At 39.1% G+C, this 20,058-nt stretch overlaps 1 protein-coding gene across 2 annotated transcripts in view; it reads left to right on the top strand.

Moving 5' to 3' along the window:
* The window catches only part of LOC5567063 (tyrocidine synthase 3), a 165,770-nt gene that overhangs the window by 13,207 nt on the left and 132,505 nt on the right, over positions 1-20,058 (top strand). The window contains exon 1 of one of the 2 annotated variants that reach the window (XM_001651413.2): positions 13,518-13,938. The exons of the other annotated variant lie outside the window; for it this stretch is intronic. The gene's annotated coding sequence lies outside the window, so the exon portion shown is untranslated. Of the gene's footprint in view, positions 1-13,517; positions 13,939-20,058 lie in introns of those variants that run through there. 2 annotated transcript variants of the gene reach the window in all.

Here is a 20,058-nt window from a genome sequence, read left to right on the forward strand (position 1 = left end):
AGCCTAGGTTCAAAAAATGATTATCTTTCCAGTTATCGTGCGATTTGTCATTGTCAAAATCACCACGCTGGTGCTGTGTATTTTGTGGTGCTGTGGTGCTGTGATTTTTTTTTTTTCAAAAGTTTTGTATAGAACAAAGCAGCGCAGCGACTAAAGTGTTAAAAGCGCAATTATGACTGAAGATGAAGTAGCATGAATTGGCATGAAATTTACTAATGAAGTTGTATATGAGTTACGGTCTCTCAATGGTAAAGTGGATGAACTGCATTATGCAGTTATGATCGAAACCTATTTGAAACCTGGATCATAACTCAAAAGAGATCTGTTTATCGAAATGATCGTCTGGTTGGAGCACGTATTGGAGGTGTTATCATCGTTGAGAGGCGTAAGTTTTGACTCGCAATAAGTCTATTTTTTTGTCGGTGGTGATTCGCTTTTGGAACATTTCTCTTAGCAATTCCAATGGCAAAACTATATTTGCCGAATGATTTTTAAGATTGTTTTATTTTTCATTTTCTAGAAACCCTTCTACGATTGTTTTTGTTCTTAACCAACTAAAGTCACCAGTTTTGTGATGCAGTAGTGATAGTGATGATACGCGCAAGAAGTTAAAAGGTCAAACACCATCTAAGTACTCGGTCACGGTGTATGCTGTGTATGCCCTAGGAGCAACCTGAGGTTTCTGTTAACACCGATTGAATTTCCTTATGTAACGCGCTCGGAATGTGAATGTGGATTTGTTCGGAATGGAAATGCTCGTTGGAGGAAGAAGAGGGGTGCAGTTTTTCAAGCAGAAAGGACTGACGCGTTTTGCGGTTTTGTAAATAAATGCAAAAGACTGAAGTGTAGAATGCTGCTGTGAGAAAAATTACATGCAAAGCTTTAGTTGAACATAAGATTTAGCAAATATCGATAATGCAGCAATGCCTCACTGAAAATGCGGCTTAGTAATGATCTCCAATTTCGGAGAAAATACAGTGGAAGTTTGCATGAGTCGATATCTGAAGGGACCATCGGCTCATGAAAATATCGAATAATCGAACAGAAATGCTTTGGATCCTGTTTGAGGGGGTCATCATAGTAACCATGAAATCTGAGTTTTAGTAGAGTCGATCTCGAGTCATGGAACAACTACTCATGGAGGTTTCACTGTATTACGAAATTGGCCTCATATATGTCTCATTATAGACAAACAGGAGAGCGTTTTTCATCATTTCCAGCCAATTTGATGAGATTTTTCCTTTTTTACATATATTGTTTTATGTACAATACATAAACTGGTTTATCATAACAACTGGTAAGCTAAAAGCAAGTGGTATATTTTTTTGTATGCGTATCCTTAACCAAACAGGACGCCCAACAGAAGCAATATCAATGATGAGAGTGGAATTGCCAACTCCTCATCATTAACATATTGTAGATTGAGGGATTGTCTTTTCACCCCATTTATTGAGACATCCTTTTATACGATGACATGACCAGTAAATCTATGGCTTGTATCTGTGTTGTATTTTTATGAGTTCTTCAATTAAATCAGAAATTATTACATAGATCTAGAACAACCAACTGGCTAACACCATATAAAGAGGACGGTCTACTGTCTAACGGCTTTGCCGTGAAACAATAAGTGGTTACCTTAACACACATTAACCAACTTAAGTCAGCTTTGTGGTCAGCTAGTAGCCTTTACGGAAATTATCCGCGATTTGGAAAACAAATAATCTCAAAATCCAATCCTAGCGATAACAGCAGAAAACAAAATATTAACCGGAACCAAAAATAATTTAGAAAAAAAAAGAAAATTTTAAAAAAATTGCAAACATAGGAACATTTTTGAAAATTATTCAGGGCTGATTTGGAAAAAGGGAGCATAGTTGACCATATAATTCGTTATCGCTAACGTTCTGATTCAAATTCCGCACAATCTATTTTATACATATGAGAAACATTTCGCACGAAACGTTTCAATATTTGCTGGTCAAATGTTCTTTCTTTAGAGGTTCGTTTTAATGAGCATTTTCCAAATATATCTATGAAAATTAAGATCTCCCAATCGCCGTAGATGCTTTTCTAATAGCTCAGTGAGTTCGATGATTGTTTTGCCTTTTCTAATGATAATTTTCATGAGCTGTCCGCAATTCCCATCAAAGCGTCCAGAATATGAGCCAAAGGAGTGGACGCATCCGGAATAATTATCACGAAAAGACTACACATTTCTGTTTATTCAAAATTACCGTTTTGATTCAAATTACGGACAGCTTCAAATTCCGAACACTCTACACCCGATTCTGTTTTTGCGCGGGGGATGCGTACCGTGCAAAAAAAGTTTTCAGTTCAAAATTTCAAAAACCGTGCAAAAAAAGTAACACCACTTCTCGACGTTTCATGCAAAAATAAGGTTTTGGCGGAAAAAAATGTATGGAAACTTTTTTTGCACGGCCGTGTAAAAAAAATCCGTACAAAAACAGAATCGGGTGTATGTTGTATAGAAAATATTTCACACGAAATGTTTCAACTCCTCCTATTTTCCTTAGATATCTATAAAAAATTATAATACTTAGCTACGTAAGACGTCTCTTTAGTGGTTTGACGGTTTCAATTGATAACGAAACTTTCCTATACATGATTTCTTTTAGCTGTTCGTGCTCAGAATTCGAATCAAAGTGTCCAGAATATGAAGGAAAAGTAAGGAAGCGTCCGGAACAAGAATCACGAAAAGTCAATACAATTCTATTTATTTACATTTATTCATGTTGTGAAATCAAAATGTTCACCTTCCATTCGAAAGTTGGGTTTTTTTTAAGGCCCAATAACACAAAGTATTCATGACGAATGATTTATTTTATATGCTTTTTGATGAGTAATACGTCACTAAGGCCTTAATTGACCGTAATATGAATCAAAACGGTATTCAAGTAACGTAAGCAAAATCTTTACCTACTAATTGAAAGTTATATATTTACAAAGCTTGATAGAGCAATGGAATCATACAGAATGATTTATTTTATATGCACTTTGATGAATTATACTTCATTGAGGTCTTGAATGTCTTTAATGTGAATCAAAATGGTACTTAGTGATTAGCCAGAACAATCGAAGTTGCACGGAGATTGAACAAATGAGACTTGGGATTAGCTAAAAATACTCAATGTGAACAAATCGAGAGCTCAAAACTTAAAAGAGATCGTCCATGCAGTTCTCGACTAAGGGAAAGAATGTTAGTTAAGGGTAAGTAGCCCGTCATTCGTTTTGGCAGCCATGATGACTTTTCAGCTAGCAATTTCAAAGTGATAAAACTCACTCCTGATAGTTCATATTGACTTGAACAGGTATCATTGTACGCGCTAACGTGCATGAAATATGCTGATACTTTTTCAGCTGTGTCAGTGCAAAACCAACTGATTTTCTTCGAATTGAAATAGAGGAATGCTTAAGGCGAAGTGGGCCGTCATTGAAATTTGTACGCGTCGTTGATGATTGTTGCTAATTCATCTCACGATTTCGAATTAAAGAAAATCAGTTGGTTTTGCACTGACACACCAGAAAAAGTATCAACATACTTTATACTTGTTAGCGCGTACAGTGATACTTTTTCAAGTCAATATAAACTATCAAGGCTGAGTTTTATCACTTTGAAATGCAAGCTGAAAAGTCATCATTGTTGCCAAAACAAATGACGGGCTACTTAGCCTTAAAAGATTCTTGACCTGTCTTGAACATCAATCTTTTCTTTTTTTTTTTCTTATTTTGTCGACAAAAAAATAACAACAAGACACTGCAAAACATCATGATCTTCTAATTATAGACTGGCAAGTTCAAAGAACTGTTTGAATTCCTTAAGACTTTTTCATGCTGCGCCAGGATTAACCAGTTTCCCTTGGGTGTTGGTTTTCTTGAGGCGACTGGATGATGCAATCCACCCGATTGCATTCATCACTTTCTTGTTTGGGAGGTGGGACATCCTACATCAATGCTCTCCGGGCGCAGAGTGGGTTGGACCAAAAGTTTACTGCATTTTCAAGGTTCCTCTCCCTAAAGTTTATGGTTCAACAGTATTGCACTCGTACACATTTTTTTTTGCGAAGGTCAGCTCACTTTTGTAAACAATATGTACCTTAAATCTACACTCAACCAACGACTGTTAATCATCTTTTTATTCTTCTTGGCATGTAGTCTCCACGGATACAGAGCTGGCATCTCAGCTTCGATGAGTACTTCAGTAGGTAATAACTAAGAGCTTCATTTGCCTTAGTTGCATTTTTACACTCTTATATTGTGTGACAAGCATGATGATATTTTGTCCCAAAGAAAGTCAAGGAACTTTCTATAACGAAAATATTATATTAGTTGTTGCACACGTCACCACAAACTCTAGCACTTTTACTTGATTTTTTAGAATGATAAGAATGATCATGATAACATACTTTTTCCATATCTTACGATAATGGGTTCATTCTTAAATTTCATAACTCCGAACATAGTCATTTAAGACCAATCAACCAACCCACCCCTCATAACGCTTTTTGTATGAATTTTGCACTAAATTTCATGACCTGATGCATCTTAAAGGACCATCAGCGTAATGGAAGCTGAAAATGCGCCCGAACAGTTTCTGATCTAACACGAGTTTCAAATAGCACACACGCAAGTCATTTTATGCCTAACGTCTTAATGCCAAATGGGGTATACTCATTTAGAGCAGCACTGTGCAAGAGTCATGATCAAGCGATTTTGTGCTTATGATTTTTTAAACTTCTTGTGAAACCTTAAGTATATTCCAATTAATAAAATCTCACATCTTACAAATGTTTCGGCATGGCAAATTAATGTGCAACGTGCATCATACGACACGGCATTAAAACAATACCTGCTGCCATAAATTCTATTTGCTCTCAACCGGTCCGGAATGTCCCCTGGACATGCACATCGCCATAAGAAGCGCAGCAATTAGTACAAGATTAATTGTAGATTTTATCTCTCTGCATCCCCTACTCCTTTGAAGTCAAACCAGCAACAGTAACTCACTTTAGATCTCACACGTCGATTAGTTGGCGCATTCCTTCATGCAGAGAAGACAATCATCGCTCACTGTCAATGTTAAGAAAATGTCAATTTCACCTTGATGGCTAACTATTACATTGTGGCTTTTATGTGCGCTTCAACCTTAAGCCAGCTGCTCGATTGTGCTCAACGAGAACTCGCCCAAACAATTCGTCATAACCTCTGTCAAATGTTTGTAGCAATCGTAGGCCTATGGCTGAATTATATTTGCGTTATATTTCTGTCATCAGTGTTAATCGGGTTCGTGCTTCGAATGTCAATCGTACACGATCGATCGCGATAAAACTAATGGGAACTTTGCCGATCCGATCGGAATACTGATGCCCATTTCTGAATGCAAATTATGATGCAGACACGACAAACGAAACGAATCTTTTTCGGCAAAACTAAAGAAGTAACCAATTATTGAATCACAATTCAATCCTCCCGTGGACGACAGGGAAGTCTCCGAAAGCAATTACTCATCACCATGAGTTCTGCATTGTGCTCTACAGTTTCCGGCGTGAGCACCCATAACGGCAGGGTTTCCCCGACCACTTGTTATTCATCGCCTATTAAGCGACTCCCTGAAGAATGCGAAGAAGGAAAATATCGATTGAAAAAATCCCCTTCGAAGCTAAACCCAACCGTTAGCTAGTTGACTAGCTCTATATTCGCTACTGCCACCATAAATGATTGATTGTCAGATGTTATCACGGTTCTAGCTAATCAATCGCTACCCAATATGTGTGATGGATCAATGTGTGCAATAAATTTAATATACTGCTTCGCGACTAAAAATGGGTGAACCAACGTGCGAAGTTCGATTTTTGATCAACTTCGCAGCGTCGCGAGTCACTTCGCTATAGTGCGCATCTATGCCCTCCGCCGTGTGCATTATGTGCACTATTTAGAAGTGACTCGCGACGCGGCGAAGTTGGTCAAAAATCGAACTTCGCACGTTGGTTCACCCATTTTTAGTCGCGAAGCAGTATATTTAACTTTAAAGAAATAAATCCAGGGGAAAACGTCGTGACGATTTGAAAATTTTAATCAGTAAGTTTTGGTGTAATCTACTTAAAATACGATTGTCCACGTCTGATGTTCTGTGAAGCGCGCTCTATTCTAAACTGTCTGATCACAATAAATATAATAATATGATATAAAATCGATGACTAGATAATACACACTGCTCTGCACTGTTTTGTTTTTGTATAGGATTTTGACGTTTACTGGCCTTGTTGTTTACTAATTTCACGGCAGAGTGAAAAAGAGAGGATGATTTTTGTGCAGAGTCCCATAAATAGATAATCATCTACCAAACAAGCTGCCTCTTTCGTGTGCCATGGGGGAAAGTGGTACAAAATGCCACAACTAGGCAGAGGGGTAAAGTACTACTTGGGCTCTTCAATGATTGGCTTTGGTATGATGGGTTTTTCTTTGCAATAAGAAGCACTTTAATACGACGCATATTGTAGCTCAGTAACTGTGAAATAGAATCCTACCGAAGTAAATCAAAAGTGCCAAGTGGGCTTCGTAGCCGTGCGGTTAGTATCACCAGGCAGTTAGCCGCATCGTGCTTAGGAGTGTGGGTTCGATTCCCGCTGCAGGCTGTGGAAAACTTTTCGTGAGGAATGTTTTCCGACTGTGCCACTGGGCGGTTGCATGCTAGTCCGTTGTCTAGTGTGGTGCTTCTTGCAAAGGGCAAAATGCCCACTGGAAGCATTAACGTGTCAGTGTCTTTTTAATAAAAAAAAAATTGCCAAGTAGTTTCAGTTCCCTATTTATAACCCCCCCCCCCCCCCCTTCCTCCTCCCAGGACATTAAAATAGTTCACTGGTAGTTTTTTATCACTTGAATGCTTGGCTACAAAGCAGGATGCAGGAGCAAGGATGGAAAAAAATCAGCTCTAACGATAAACAACACGGTATTTGAATGGTCCAAGAGGGCCGTCGCTCTTGCAGCAACATGATTTCAACACCTCACCACGCGCATTAATCATAGATATATCGAGTATCCGATGAAATGTTTGTCGTAGGACAAAGGGTTTGTCGGATACTGTAACATGTAGCGATTAATGCGAATCAATTTAAAATCCACGGTTAAACTTTCTCACATACCATGCACGATTGACTTTCAGATTAAAAACGACAAGCTAGAAGACAAATCGTGGAGCTCAATCAGAAAAATTCTCCAAAGTAATGAATTTGATTGGCGAACAATTGATCGTCAGCTCACAGGCCGAGCGATTCATTTTTTGCAGAGCGGAGTTTGTTGTGATGGCTTGACAACTAAGGGTTTATCGTTGTTGCTATGATCGGATGATAAAGAACAACCACGATGCATCATTTGTGTTATCATGATCACTAGATTTGAGCAGGAGTATTTCAATAATTCCAGTTACTTATTCTATTCGACTTAAGCGACTTTCGCATGGGTTGGAGATGATAAAATGAATATAATTATAGCATTATTTTTGAATTTCTTTTAACCTTTGTGCTTCTAACCTATTTTCTCAACCAAATTCTGTGATGTTTTGGTATCATTTCCACAATTTTCACCTTCGAATGAAATTTTGACATAATACCACAACACTGTGGACCAATGCACGAGTTCACTAATTTGACGTTTGAGCGGTGCCGAATTCACTCGTTGCCTTGGTCACATAAATAACACGGCACCGCTAAAACGTCAAATAGTGAACCAGTGCACAGGTCCATTCAAGTTTCATGACCTATACTGCCGTGAATCGCAAGTCTGTCCCATCTGTAAAAAGTAGGCATTGAGAAAATGGCCTGTGAAGTTTCCAAACTCGTTTTCCATACAAATATTCAAAAAATTCCAGAGGATTTAAACATGTTCAAATGTTTATGAAACTTTCACAATTTGCTTTTTACTGAGACATCTTTCCGAGAAAATGATTAAGATGATCGAAACACGGTTCATTTTTGTATTAAACGCTGCGGAAATCTGACATGCGATTACTTTTTATTATGGGACAATTAGTTTTGCTGTTTTTTCCTAATTTTTCCGAACAAATCATATTATCTCATTAGTGCAGTGCAGATCATTGGAAGATATGTTGAAAACTGAGCTCAACTCAATTTTGACGAAGATGTAGATGGGACTGACTTGCGATTCATGGCAGTATACTGAGAACCCAAGTCAGACGGTCCGGTCCGGATTTATACGCATGTTCCATTGGGGCTGTCCGAAGGTCATTTGAGACATTTCTATAAATAGGTGACACAGATCAAACAAAACCACAGTGTTTGAAACTGGATTATAAACCATGTAGAGTAATGTGGGGCTAACTACATAACAGAGCTAACCGAGAGAAAACTTTTCTCAGAGCAGGTATCTGTAGTAGGCTTATCACCGAGCGCCATACCCAAATCCCAGCGTAGAAATAACAGTTTAAACCCACAAAACTAAAACTCTACCGAATAGAAAACATCCAGCCAAACGGTATTAAATAAACGTAAGTGCGATAGCTATGAAATGTACCTCAGGTACTATGACTAATTCCACTCCCCATGTAGAGGTTTACGAGTGGAACAGAATTGACCCTTTCAAGACCCGACGTTTTCAAGTTTATAAAAAACTTGTTTAACTTCTTGTTTTAATTATGTAAATTAGTATCTTTTGTAGTTTTTCAATCAAAATGAATAAATTTTAGGCCCTGAAGAAGGTCCAAACAAGGACCGAAACGTTGACGAAGATTCTAAAATAATCAACGCAAAGGTTCTCTAGACTGAATAGCCGAAAAATGCCCTTGATTGGATAAATATATAGCAAAAGTTTTACCTGACAAGTTTGAAGAATGTTTCAGCTCGTGTTGTACTGGTTCACAAGAAATCTCATCATTAGTTTTGCTGAGAGGTTCGGATGACGACACGGGTGTAGAATGATGTGGTGGCGCAGCAGTGGTGGTTGGTTCCTGGATAACATTTGCAAGCATATCGGCGATTTTTGCTACAGAGCATTTCAAGTCATTAATTTCCTCTTCAATGGGTCGGGAGCATTCTGTGTTCGTAGCCGCATCGATACTCGTTTTCTCCCTCATCCTACAGAATAGCACCATGCACGCATCGTAGATCTACAGTCACCCCACAGTTATGGATCAACTAAGCGTCAATTTTCAGAACAAAACATGTTTAAAAATCATTCTGATGTTGTTCAAAACAAAATAATCCTCCAGGCGCTGGTAGAATATAGTTGTTTTTGAGAATACACTCCAAAATACCCGGTTATTTACGAAAAAGTGGCTATTTCGATAGAAATTGCAATCGATGTCTACCCCACAGATGTGGATCAGTGAGAGAGGAGGATCCGATTATGGATCATATCGACTCATATTATGGAACAAAACACTAAAACAGCAATTTATCTGCGAGGAAAACGAATGGTGTGCTAGTGATAGCATACGTTTTGACGTTTGTTTCGGAATCGTCTTATCCTTGATTCATAACTGTGGTATGGTTTTCAGTGCCCCACAGTTATGAATCAACGCTTCTGGGAATACGGTTGACATTTTATTTCATACGGACGGAAAAAAATATGCTTATGCTTGAGCATATTACAATTGATTGCGATGCTGTTGAGATGTATTGTCCACGTAGGTAAAATGTGTTCTGCGTAATTGCAACTCTATTTGATGAGATATTCCCGTTTTAATCCAACTCTGATCCATATCTGTGTGCTATCCATAACTGTGGGGTGACTGTAAACGATATTGCTGGACAATACACACAAGTTGGTTTCGGTGAGGCCTACGCAATCAGCGTGAAACCATTTGGCGCAATTCCCTTCGCACACTGTGTATAACTCACATTCAACCCTGATAGAGAGTGAGCATTCCTCGCAGTTCTTTGCCATTGTGATCAACTGTGAGTTGTGAAATACACAATTTAATTTCTTCGATTTGATGTCGTAGGCAGGTTGCAACGTAGACAAAATCATACACACGGGGACTAGTCTAGCCGATTATGAGGAATATCAACTTTTTCACTTTTTTTTAACGATTCAATCTTCACTATTGGACATCTGCAACGGAGACACGAAAGAAATGCTTACAGGCTCGACAGCATTCACCACACGTAACCTATGATGAGAAGCAGGCTCTGTTCCGCCGCAATGCCGCAAGAAGAAAATGGGAAACTGGTAGGGAAGGTGTACCGGTATTCGCCATGTTGCAGTTATTCGTCACCCCGGATTATATACCGTTTCACGACATATATGGTTGCCAATTGTTTAGTGTTCGCTAAATTGCTTTAAGATGATACGAAAACATTCTTGGAAACCGCAAAATTTTCTCAGAAAATAATAGAAAAAAATCATTTTCTTTAAAATTGTTGCTCCTTTGCACCTATTTTTCAGGAACCGAAATTAAAATCGTGGCGAACACTGGTGCAAGTGGTCCAGTATTCGCCACCCCCATTTTTAATACAAAACCAAACTTTCTGATTAGTTTTTATATTTTCCCGGCTGAGAATTGATTAAAAGCTTTCGTTTAATGTATTGACAGTAACCAAAGGTCGTTTGATTTATGTATAAATAATATTTTTACTTAGGGTGGCCAAAACTGGTACACCTACCTTACGCGTATTAAGATTACTACTTGCAGTCTTCCTCACCGTCAGTTAGTTGCAACAAAACAACCAATGAATAAATGCTACATCATTTATGGATTGCCCTAACATTTCCTTTGTCTACCAATTCATGTATTTGCATGATTTATGACAAGCACAATAGAATACTATGCCCAGGAAGTCGAAGCGATTTCCTACTCCTCGATTGTATTGAATACTGCTCATCATTCATGAATTAAGAAGTAAAGATTCATTAATCATTTGATTTATGTATAAATAATATTTTTACTTAGGGTGGCCAAAACTGGTACACCTACCTTACGCGTATTAAGATTACTACTTGCAGTCTTCCTCACCGTCAGTTAGTTGCAACAAAACAACCAATGAATAAATGCTACATCATTTATGGATTGCCCTAACATTTCCTTTGTCTACCAATTCATGTATTTGCATGATTTATGACAAGCACAATAGAATACTATGCCCAGGAAGTCGAAGCGATTTCCTACTCCTCGATTGTATTGAATACTGCTCATCATTCATGAATTAAGAAGTAAATTATGATTCATTAATCATAACTATATCCGATCGCAATAATCACGCACATTTTCATACCGTCGTGACGTGACCGATTCCGCAAAGGGGAATCCAGGAAAATTCCTTCAACCACAAACGCAACGCAACCCACACGATATCGAATGTATTGTCTCCACCGCTTGCCATAAACTCATTCACACCCTCCGTTCGCCTGTAATTCGTAATTGATCATTTAATTCTGTTTTTGTCGTTGCATTCTACTACGACTTGGAATATTTCACTAATGGGACCAAACGATCGTACAAGCCTTCCCTTCCCAACTACATTCCGCGTTGTTTATTTTATCGCATTGTTATTACCTATGAGATGATTTTTTCCTGCGGTCAATAAAATCGCAGAATCAACGTGACTCAGTCGTCGTCGTCGTCTGCTGCCGGAGAAATTGCATAAGAAATTATCCCCTCACCTCCTTCCATCCCGAGCAACCGCAGTTCTAGGTATACAATCTGAACACGCTCATCAACGCCATACGAACTTACGGGTACTTCCCGATCCCAGTAGCTGAGCAAGCTTTTCAGAACCGAACGCGCCGTGGGATCTTGAACTGGGCGGAACGTCGCGATGCTATGTCGCACTATGAGACAGAATGTACTTCAGTTGGCCAAAACCTTTAGCGTTCTGGGGATGCGTCCGAAAGGTTTGAAGCAATTTTTTTGGGTACCGTAATCCGGGGTAACATTGATCAGTTTTTAAGATATTTCTTGAATATTTCATCCAAAAATGTAAATGTTGTGAGTTTTATATTTTTAAAACAGGTACTGCCACCCATGGCTCGTGACTATATACTGTATTTTGGTTTTTGAAAGATTTAAGCATGTTTACAAAAATGTTTTATGTGATTTTTTCATTAAGCTGATATGGGGTAACATTGATCATCCATGTAAACAAACGTTCGGTAATATTGAAAATGTCGTTACTTAGTGTCATGGCCCCTGAAGCCGAATATGATGTCCAAACGCTTACATCTCATTTACTTTTTGAGTTATTTTAAAATTATATACACCTCGAACAGCGGAATACGCCTAAAGGTAGGCAATTTCCTAAGGGAATTCTACATCCTTAACAGTAATTCGTTAATGTTGCCTATTTGAACATACTTATAAAAGTTTTGACAGCGGAATCGTTTTTGGCGATGCCATTTTTAGTGAGAACCGCCTTTTCCTTGCTCATATCGCTTGCAGAACTTATGTGATACATGAATCTTTGGTAGTGTCATCCTTAACCATTGAAATCATTGTTTCGCAAACTTGACAAATTTACGCATAAAGTTAACGCATTTTTTGCAAAAATCTTAATTTTTAATAGCTCATAAATATAAGAAAAAGAAGCAACATTCATGGTTTGGAAATGTTTCATCAATAAATGACGATACCAACTTATTACGAGATGAGTCATTCCGATCAATGTTACCCCGCTGATCAATGATACCCCGGATTACGGTAATGCTTTTTGATAGTACAATCGAAGGAGGTGAGACTGGATCGAAACGCATAGAGTAATGTGGGGCGAAAGTTACAACTTACTACAATAATCCATATTTCCAGAATAAACTGTAATAGTTTAAATAGGATAAATACCAACCAGTGGATCATCAACATATTGGCTACAAGTTTGCTGATTAAACTTGTGTTAAAAATTTTGTTCATTTTTAGTCATATCAATTGATAGTCTTAAATGAATATTGTGCAGGTCTGACTTAATTCATGATCTCTCCCTAAAAGCCATTGGTAACCAAGTATGTAGCTTGTTGTTTCTAAGCAAATTAATTGATTTTTACGTCATTTAACAATGCTATGAAGATGAGAAGGTCCTCTCCTATTCCTCAATGGTAATAGTTTTTAGTTTGGTCAATTCATTTAGTTAAAAACAACGAACTATTCATTTAGTTACCAATGGCTTTTAGGGAGATATCATAAATTAAGCGAGAAGTGTTCTGATCTACGCTGACTAAAATTCTAAATATCGTTAATTTTATGACATGAACACCTTTCACTATAAATTGATGTTTGCATAAAAATATACGTTAAGTTGGAAACAACTGTACTAAATGAACAGAATGAAATGTCTCGAAATACTTCTGGCCAGCTCGGTTGTCCAAATACCCCTTAGTGCGTCGGCAGATCGAGTCATTTGCACCGTATTCGAATCGTTCGTTGACGTTGCGTGGCTGTGTTGTTGTGCCGGTCATCCAATGGGGCAGTTCCCATGGGCACAATCGCACACGACAATCACCGGCATCGTCGTCGTCGTCGTCATCCCCATCATCATCATCTTCATTGAGGCTGACTAGGAGAAATGCGCTCCATTCAAGTACCGGACGCGATCGCGACTAGAAGTATAGCTCTCCCTAGAAGTTTAGTGTTTTCGTTCTACAACCACTTGACGTGAAAGTCGTTAGGCATTCCGACAAGCACACCGGTTCGAAGTGTGATGTTCAAATAAGACCTCTAAGAGCGCAAACAAATTCTGGGCAAATCTCTAATGGTTCGGTGATCGTATCGTAGTCATCTGCGTCGTATTCGTTTAATATCATCGTCGTCGTCGTGATCGTCAGCGTTGATTAGTTGCGTACTGTTCTCCGCAAATTGGTTGAATCGTGCAAAATAGTGAAAATTGTGTACAAAGACTGAAGGATCTAAACTTCTACTGAAGAAACGCTGATCGCAGCTTAGATTTTCATCGCATCGATTTAGGATTCATTTATCACCCGGTAAGCATTGTTCAGGCATCACCCAGATTCGTGGTGGTTCGTCTACATCGAAGATTTTTATTTATAGTGTCCTCAACCGTGTGAAAGCTCGTTAATTGTCGTTCAGTTGTATGAGAGCGTCGTTCAATAGAATAAGGTTATACTTATAATAAAATGCAACACAAGTTCTCAAACAACGCTATTTTCCTGTTATGCTGATCAATTAGATGCAAGTGAATGTTGTTCTGAGGAGAGTTAAAGACTCTATCTTAAATATTGAATAGAGCTTAGGCTTTTAAGTAATCATGTTTGGCAAGCTTTTTGGGGCCTCACTTAGCCTAGTGGTAACGTCCGCGGCTACAAAGTAAGGTCATGCTGGAGATGTCTGTGTTCCATTAAAGATTTCTTCGTAATATAACCGTGATCTCGGTAACTGTTTATCAAATCTGGATGACGTTCACCGATTTATATAACATTTAATTTGCCGACATTTTGGTAAAATAAATGCCAAGATTAGATATTCAAAATTGACAAATTCGAAGCATTTGGGCTCTTGAAAAATCGTATTGCTTAGGTCGGTGAAACAATTTAAGTGTGTTTGGTGGGTTTTCCAGGGAAGCTCAAAAGACTAATAAGAGCAACGATAGAAAGTGTACAAAATTGTGTGAAGATTTTGGGCGAACATTCTAGTTAGTTTGAATCCCACCAGGGACTAGGACAAGGTGCCTGTTGTTCAATATCGCGATTTTCACGAGATCCAGTCAATTCGTTTGCTTCGCGGATGATATGGATATTGTCGGCCGAACATTTAAAAAGGTGGCAAACCAGTTACCCGCTTGACACGCGAAGCGGCAAACTGGTGGTGAATGCGACCAAGACAAAGTCCATGCTACTCGGTGGAGCCGAGCGAGACAGGGCCCGCCTAGGTAGCAGTGTTACGATACACGAGGGTTCGAGGTGGTCGACGAGTTGGTTGGTATTCAGACAGACCGGACTACATGATTTTTTTGGCGTTTTAAAGGTACGTTAAGGACTCCATCAGTTCTGAATTTTTCAAATTGATGTATCATCAAATAGATAAATTCTATTATTACAACAAATAATGCGAATATTTTGATATTTGGAATGACTGGTGTAGTAACCCTTAGCACTTTTCCAAAAGAATTTCGGAAAAGAATGAAATTTTGCTGCCGACACGTTGTGTAAAAACCGCCGCGAACTAACATCGACCGAGAAAACGTCCTATCGTGGTAACATATTCCAACAGATTCAAATCCATTTCAATCCAACTCTTGTCCATATGCAATTCAGATGCAATCCAAATCGAATTAAAATTCAATTCAATAATCCAATCAAACTCCATCCAAAGTCCAGCTCAATCTCATTTTAAACCAATCCAAATTTAGAACGAATCCTAAAACAAAACTGCAGTTCTCAACAACTTCGGACATCATTTAATCTGGCATCCACTCAGTTTTTCTATAATATTATGGTCTCTCCTCCACAAAAAAACTTCCCGTAGGCTACTTGCTACGAAACGTAATTATTTTTACCTTCGGAGACCTCCCACTCCATTTTATTTTGTGCTCGGAGACCTCTCGCTCCTCTTTTTTTTTCCACGGAGACCTCTCGCTCCGGCATCTACTTTTCCTAACATTGGAGACCACTCGCTCCTTAATATATTTTTTTCTAGAGACCTCACGCTCCAGGAATTCAATAAAAATCTTTTCTTTTCGCAAATTTTCTTTACATTCCAATGCCAATTTCCGATTTTTTTTCCTCGTGCTACCGATATCGGTCATCAAAATCCAAACAGTAAAATTTCAACACCAAGCTTTAATCCACGTGCTTCCATAAATCTCCGCCATTTTGTCGACACTTCATCAATCCAATTCCCATACTTCAGGAAACTTTTCACTATTTTTTCAAGTTTAGATTAACTTACACCACCGGATACTCACCGGACGGGAGCACTCACTGCGCCATTGTAGTAACCCTTAGCACTTTTCCAAAAGAATTTCGGAAAAGAATGAAATTTTGCTGCCGACACGTTGTGTAAAAACCGCCGCGAACTAACATCGACCGAGAAAACGTCCTATCGTGGTAACATGAATCTGTTGGAATATGTTACCACGATAGGACGTTTTCTCGGTCGATGTTAGTTCGCGGCGGTTTTTACACAACGTGTCGGCAGCAAAATTTCATTCTTTTCCGAAATTCTTTTGGAAAAGTGCTAAGGGTTACTACAACTGGGTTACGTTTTTCCGAAACCTGTAAAAAGCACTTGGTTCAGTCTGTCTGAACACCGATCAGTTCGTCTACCTTAGCTCCTTGCTGGCGGCTGATAATTGTAGGAGATGACGACGTTGAACGCAGCATGCCATGAACATTTTGAACTAAAGCATGTTACTATGGTTACGCGCATGTTGCGCTTAGCGTTAAGGCTAAGTAGCCCGTCATTCGTTTTGGCAACAATGATGACTTTTCAGCATTTCAAAGTGATAAAACTCAGTCTTTATGGTTTATATTTACTTGGCAAAGTATCACTGTATGCACTAACTTGCATAAAGTATGCTGATACTTTTTCAGCTGTGTCAGTGCAAAACCAACTGATTTTCTTTAATTCCAAATCGTGAGATGAATAGCAACAATCATCAACGACGCGTACAAATTTCAATGATGGCCTACTTCGCCTTAAGAAAATCTGTTTGTTTTGCACTGAAACAGCTGGAAAAGTATCAGCATACTTTATACATGTTAGCGCGTATAGTCATACTTTTTTGAGTCAATAAAAACTTTCAAAACTGAGTTTTATCACTTTGAAATTGCGAGCTTCAAAGTCATCATCGCTGCCAAAACGAATGACGGGCTACTTACCCTTAAGGTGAAGCGGCGTGTAATTAAAAGAATCATTAGAATCATCATTGATGTAATAGTAGTAGTGTCACCTTCCCATGTACATTTTCAAGACAAACAAACAAAAAATATAACATTTGTGTTAAGCATATTTTTATGCAAACACATGGGAAATTTAGTAGATTGACGAGTATTGGAAATCAAAATCTACTCTTCAATCGTACATATCAAAAGAAAACATTATGATTCAATGAAGGGCATCGGAATTGCTCTGTTTTTTATTGTGTTTATCGCATATTTTTGTTATGCACCGGCACGGTTTATGTTTGCATGAGGTGACGGTGTTGCCAGGTGGCTGGTAACTGATTTTTCTACCAATTGTTATATGCTTGTTTTTGAAGCATTTGCTGTACAATATGAAAACTTTTCATTTTGCAAATAGTTTTTCATCACAAGATCACTGATTTATAAAAAAAATCAATGATTTTTGTGATTAATTCACATTGAATGCTATGATTTTACAGTTAAGCCTGATTCGCTGCTGACAAGTAATTTCTCGGCCTATCTTGATGCATAGGAAATTTCTGCAAGGAATAGATCAAGGGGGCCCAGATAGCCGTAGCGGTAAATGCGCAGCTATTCAGCAAGACCAAGCTGAGGGTCGTGGGTTCGAATCTCACCGGTCGAGGATCTTTTCGGGTTGGATATTTTCTCGACTTCCCAGGGCATAAAGTATCATCGTACCTGCCACACGATAATAAGCATGCAAAATGGTCATTGGCATAGTAAGCTCTCAGTTAATAACTGTGGAAGGGCTCATAAGTATACTAAGCTGAGAAGCTGTCCCAGTGGGGACGTAACGCCAGAAATAAGAAGAAGAAGAAGAAGAAGAAGATCAAGAATGCGCTTTCTTCTGAACGCATTACGCAGTTGAAAAAAAATGTCAGTTCAGATGGGAGTCGCTGTAGAAAATTTCTGTAAGGAATCGTCAAGTCCTTTTCAGTAGCAAATCAGGCTTTAGCAACTCTGACATCACTGCGATCAACGATCGCGATGATTGTGCACACACGATAGACGCGTCCCGACGCATCGCACTGTGGAGCGTGTCATTATTTTGGGTGGTCCAAATTGATAAACTCTTGGCATGATTTTATGCTTCGTAGAGGTGGTTTCTGTAATTTGAGACAATCGCAAACAAATAGCGTATGAGTTTTATGTTTTTATGCTTTGCCTAACCTTTCTGAGCTGTTTTTTTTACTCCAATGGAAAAAAAATGATGGAAATTTTACACTATAATCACAGGCATGTCTCAGTGTGCGGCGGCGAGGTCGATTTGCAGTAAGTGAAAATCACCGCCATAATAGTTTTGAGTGTTGCGGGTAATAAAACTAAATATTTGATTCTCGTTTGAAATGTGTTTCACATTTCAAATGCAGCAAATGCTTGCTGCAGAATTACAACGAAACAAGTAAGCACCTTCTATTTACAAGTGTAGTTGTGTGAGGCAAATGAAATGCGACATGAGATCGACATTTTTTTTTTTTAGAATATAAATCTCATGTATATTGTCGATAAATTGATAATGCTGTATCTGAAAGTGTTGAGCAAATATTGAAATACCACCTGAAGCATTTTTCTTCGTATATTTCTCGACGCTGCAAATACTAACACTATCATAACAATATGTTAATGATTTCAGAAGAAGCCATTTTGTGATGACGCACCAAAAGGCTTTAAGAATATAGAAACACTTTCACTTTCCCTTTGTAGTTCACAGAACACACACGCGTTTTATTTGTCTGTCCGACCTACGGCCATTCCAATAGGTTATGGGCCATTCGGAAGTTAGGAAAAAGTAGTTCTTTTTCGGTTAGTGAGTAACCGGAAAACCAGAAGTTTTGTTCGACAACGCGCCGCAATTGGATTTGCCGGTCACCGACGGAATAGAGAAATTCGGTATGGAGAGACTTGGCAGCGACAACTACACGACAACTGAAAATCCGGCTGATGTGGAAGGAACTGTGGAAGTATATGACCACTGACGCGCAAGAACCAGTCACCGAGGTGTGGACAAACGGAGACGCCAAGGCGCAAAGGACGATTTCATTGTTCGTCGGAATCACGCAACAGTCACTGATCCGTAAGTGTGCCACAGCCAAGCAAATCTGGGAGACGCTCAGGGACCATCACCAGAAAACCTCCCTCACATCAAAAGTGTCCATCTTGAAACGGATTTGCAACCTCACCTACCTGGACGGCGATGACATGGAACGCCATTTGCACGAGATGAAGGATTTGATTCAACGATTGGCGAATGCCGGGTTGGAATTGCGAACCACACTGACGGTTGTGCTCATTCTGCGAAGCCTGCCAGCGTTATACGAAGCTCTGACAAACGCACTGGAGAGCCGCCCCGAAGATGAATTGACGATGGACATGGTGAAAAGGAAGTTGCTGGATGAAACCCTCAAGCGAAGCGAGAGATCCGGCCTAAGTGAGTCCATTTTGCGCGTCGAAGCCAAGTCCATCACGTGCCACCATTGCCCACCAACCAGGGCACATGAAGAAAAATTGCCCCTCTTTTGGCCGAAAAACCGACCCGAAGCAGAAAAACGACGCCAAGTAATCGAAACCGAAAGCGCGGGTTGCCAAGGGTGATGTTGCCGTTTGCGTTCGCAGCCAACCCGGAGCCTACTGCGATGCAACCATCAAGCAACTGGATAATCGATTCGGGTGCATCGAGTCACATGTACAGTGACAAATTGTTTTTCGACCAACTGAAGCCAATCCCGGGAATGTCCGTCACTCTTGCCGATGGTCGCGTGGCCGATATCGCTGGAAAAGGATCTGGCCATCTATTCTGCAAAGACGACAAAGATAAGAAACAAGCAATTATCTTATCGAATGTGCTCCTCGTTCCAGAGCTCGAGGCAAATCTCGTCTCTGTGGGACAACTGACCGACATGACGCCAGCAAATGCATCATTAAGCATAATCATCGTGTGGCAGCAGTGGCAAACAAGGGTGGTGGTCTGTACGACGTGAATGTATGCAGCCACGATTCGAAGACCGTTTTTTTTTTTTTTTTTTTAACTACTGCGTTTAATATTTAGAACTATTGTAGTACCGTTCTGATTCAAATTCCGGACACTCTGCTTTGTATGGGAAAAGTTTCACTTGAAATGTTTCAAAATTTCCCGTTCAAAAGTTCACAACATTCAGACACGTTTTAATATGAATTTACCATAGCAAATATTGAAATATTATAATGCGTGATTAGTTTTAA

Source organism: Aedes aegypti, chromosome 1 (genome assembly GCF_002204515.2).
Source record: "Aedes aegypti strain LVP_AGWG chromosome 1, AaegL5.0 Primary Assembly, whole genome shotgun sequence".
NCBI classification, from domain to species: Eukaryota; Metazoa; Arthropoda; class Insecta; order Diptera; family Culicidae; genus Aedes; species Aedes aegypti.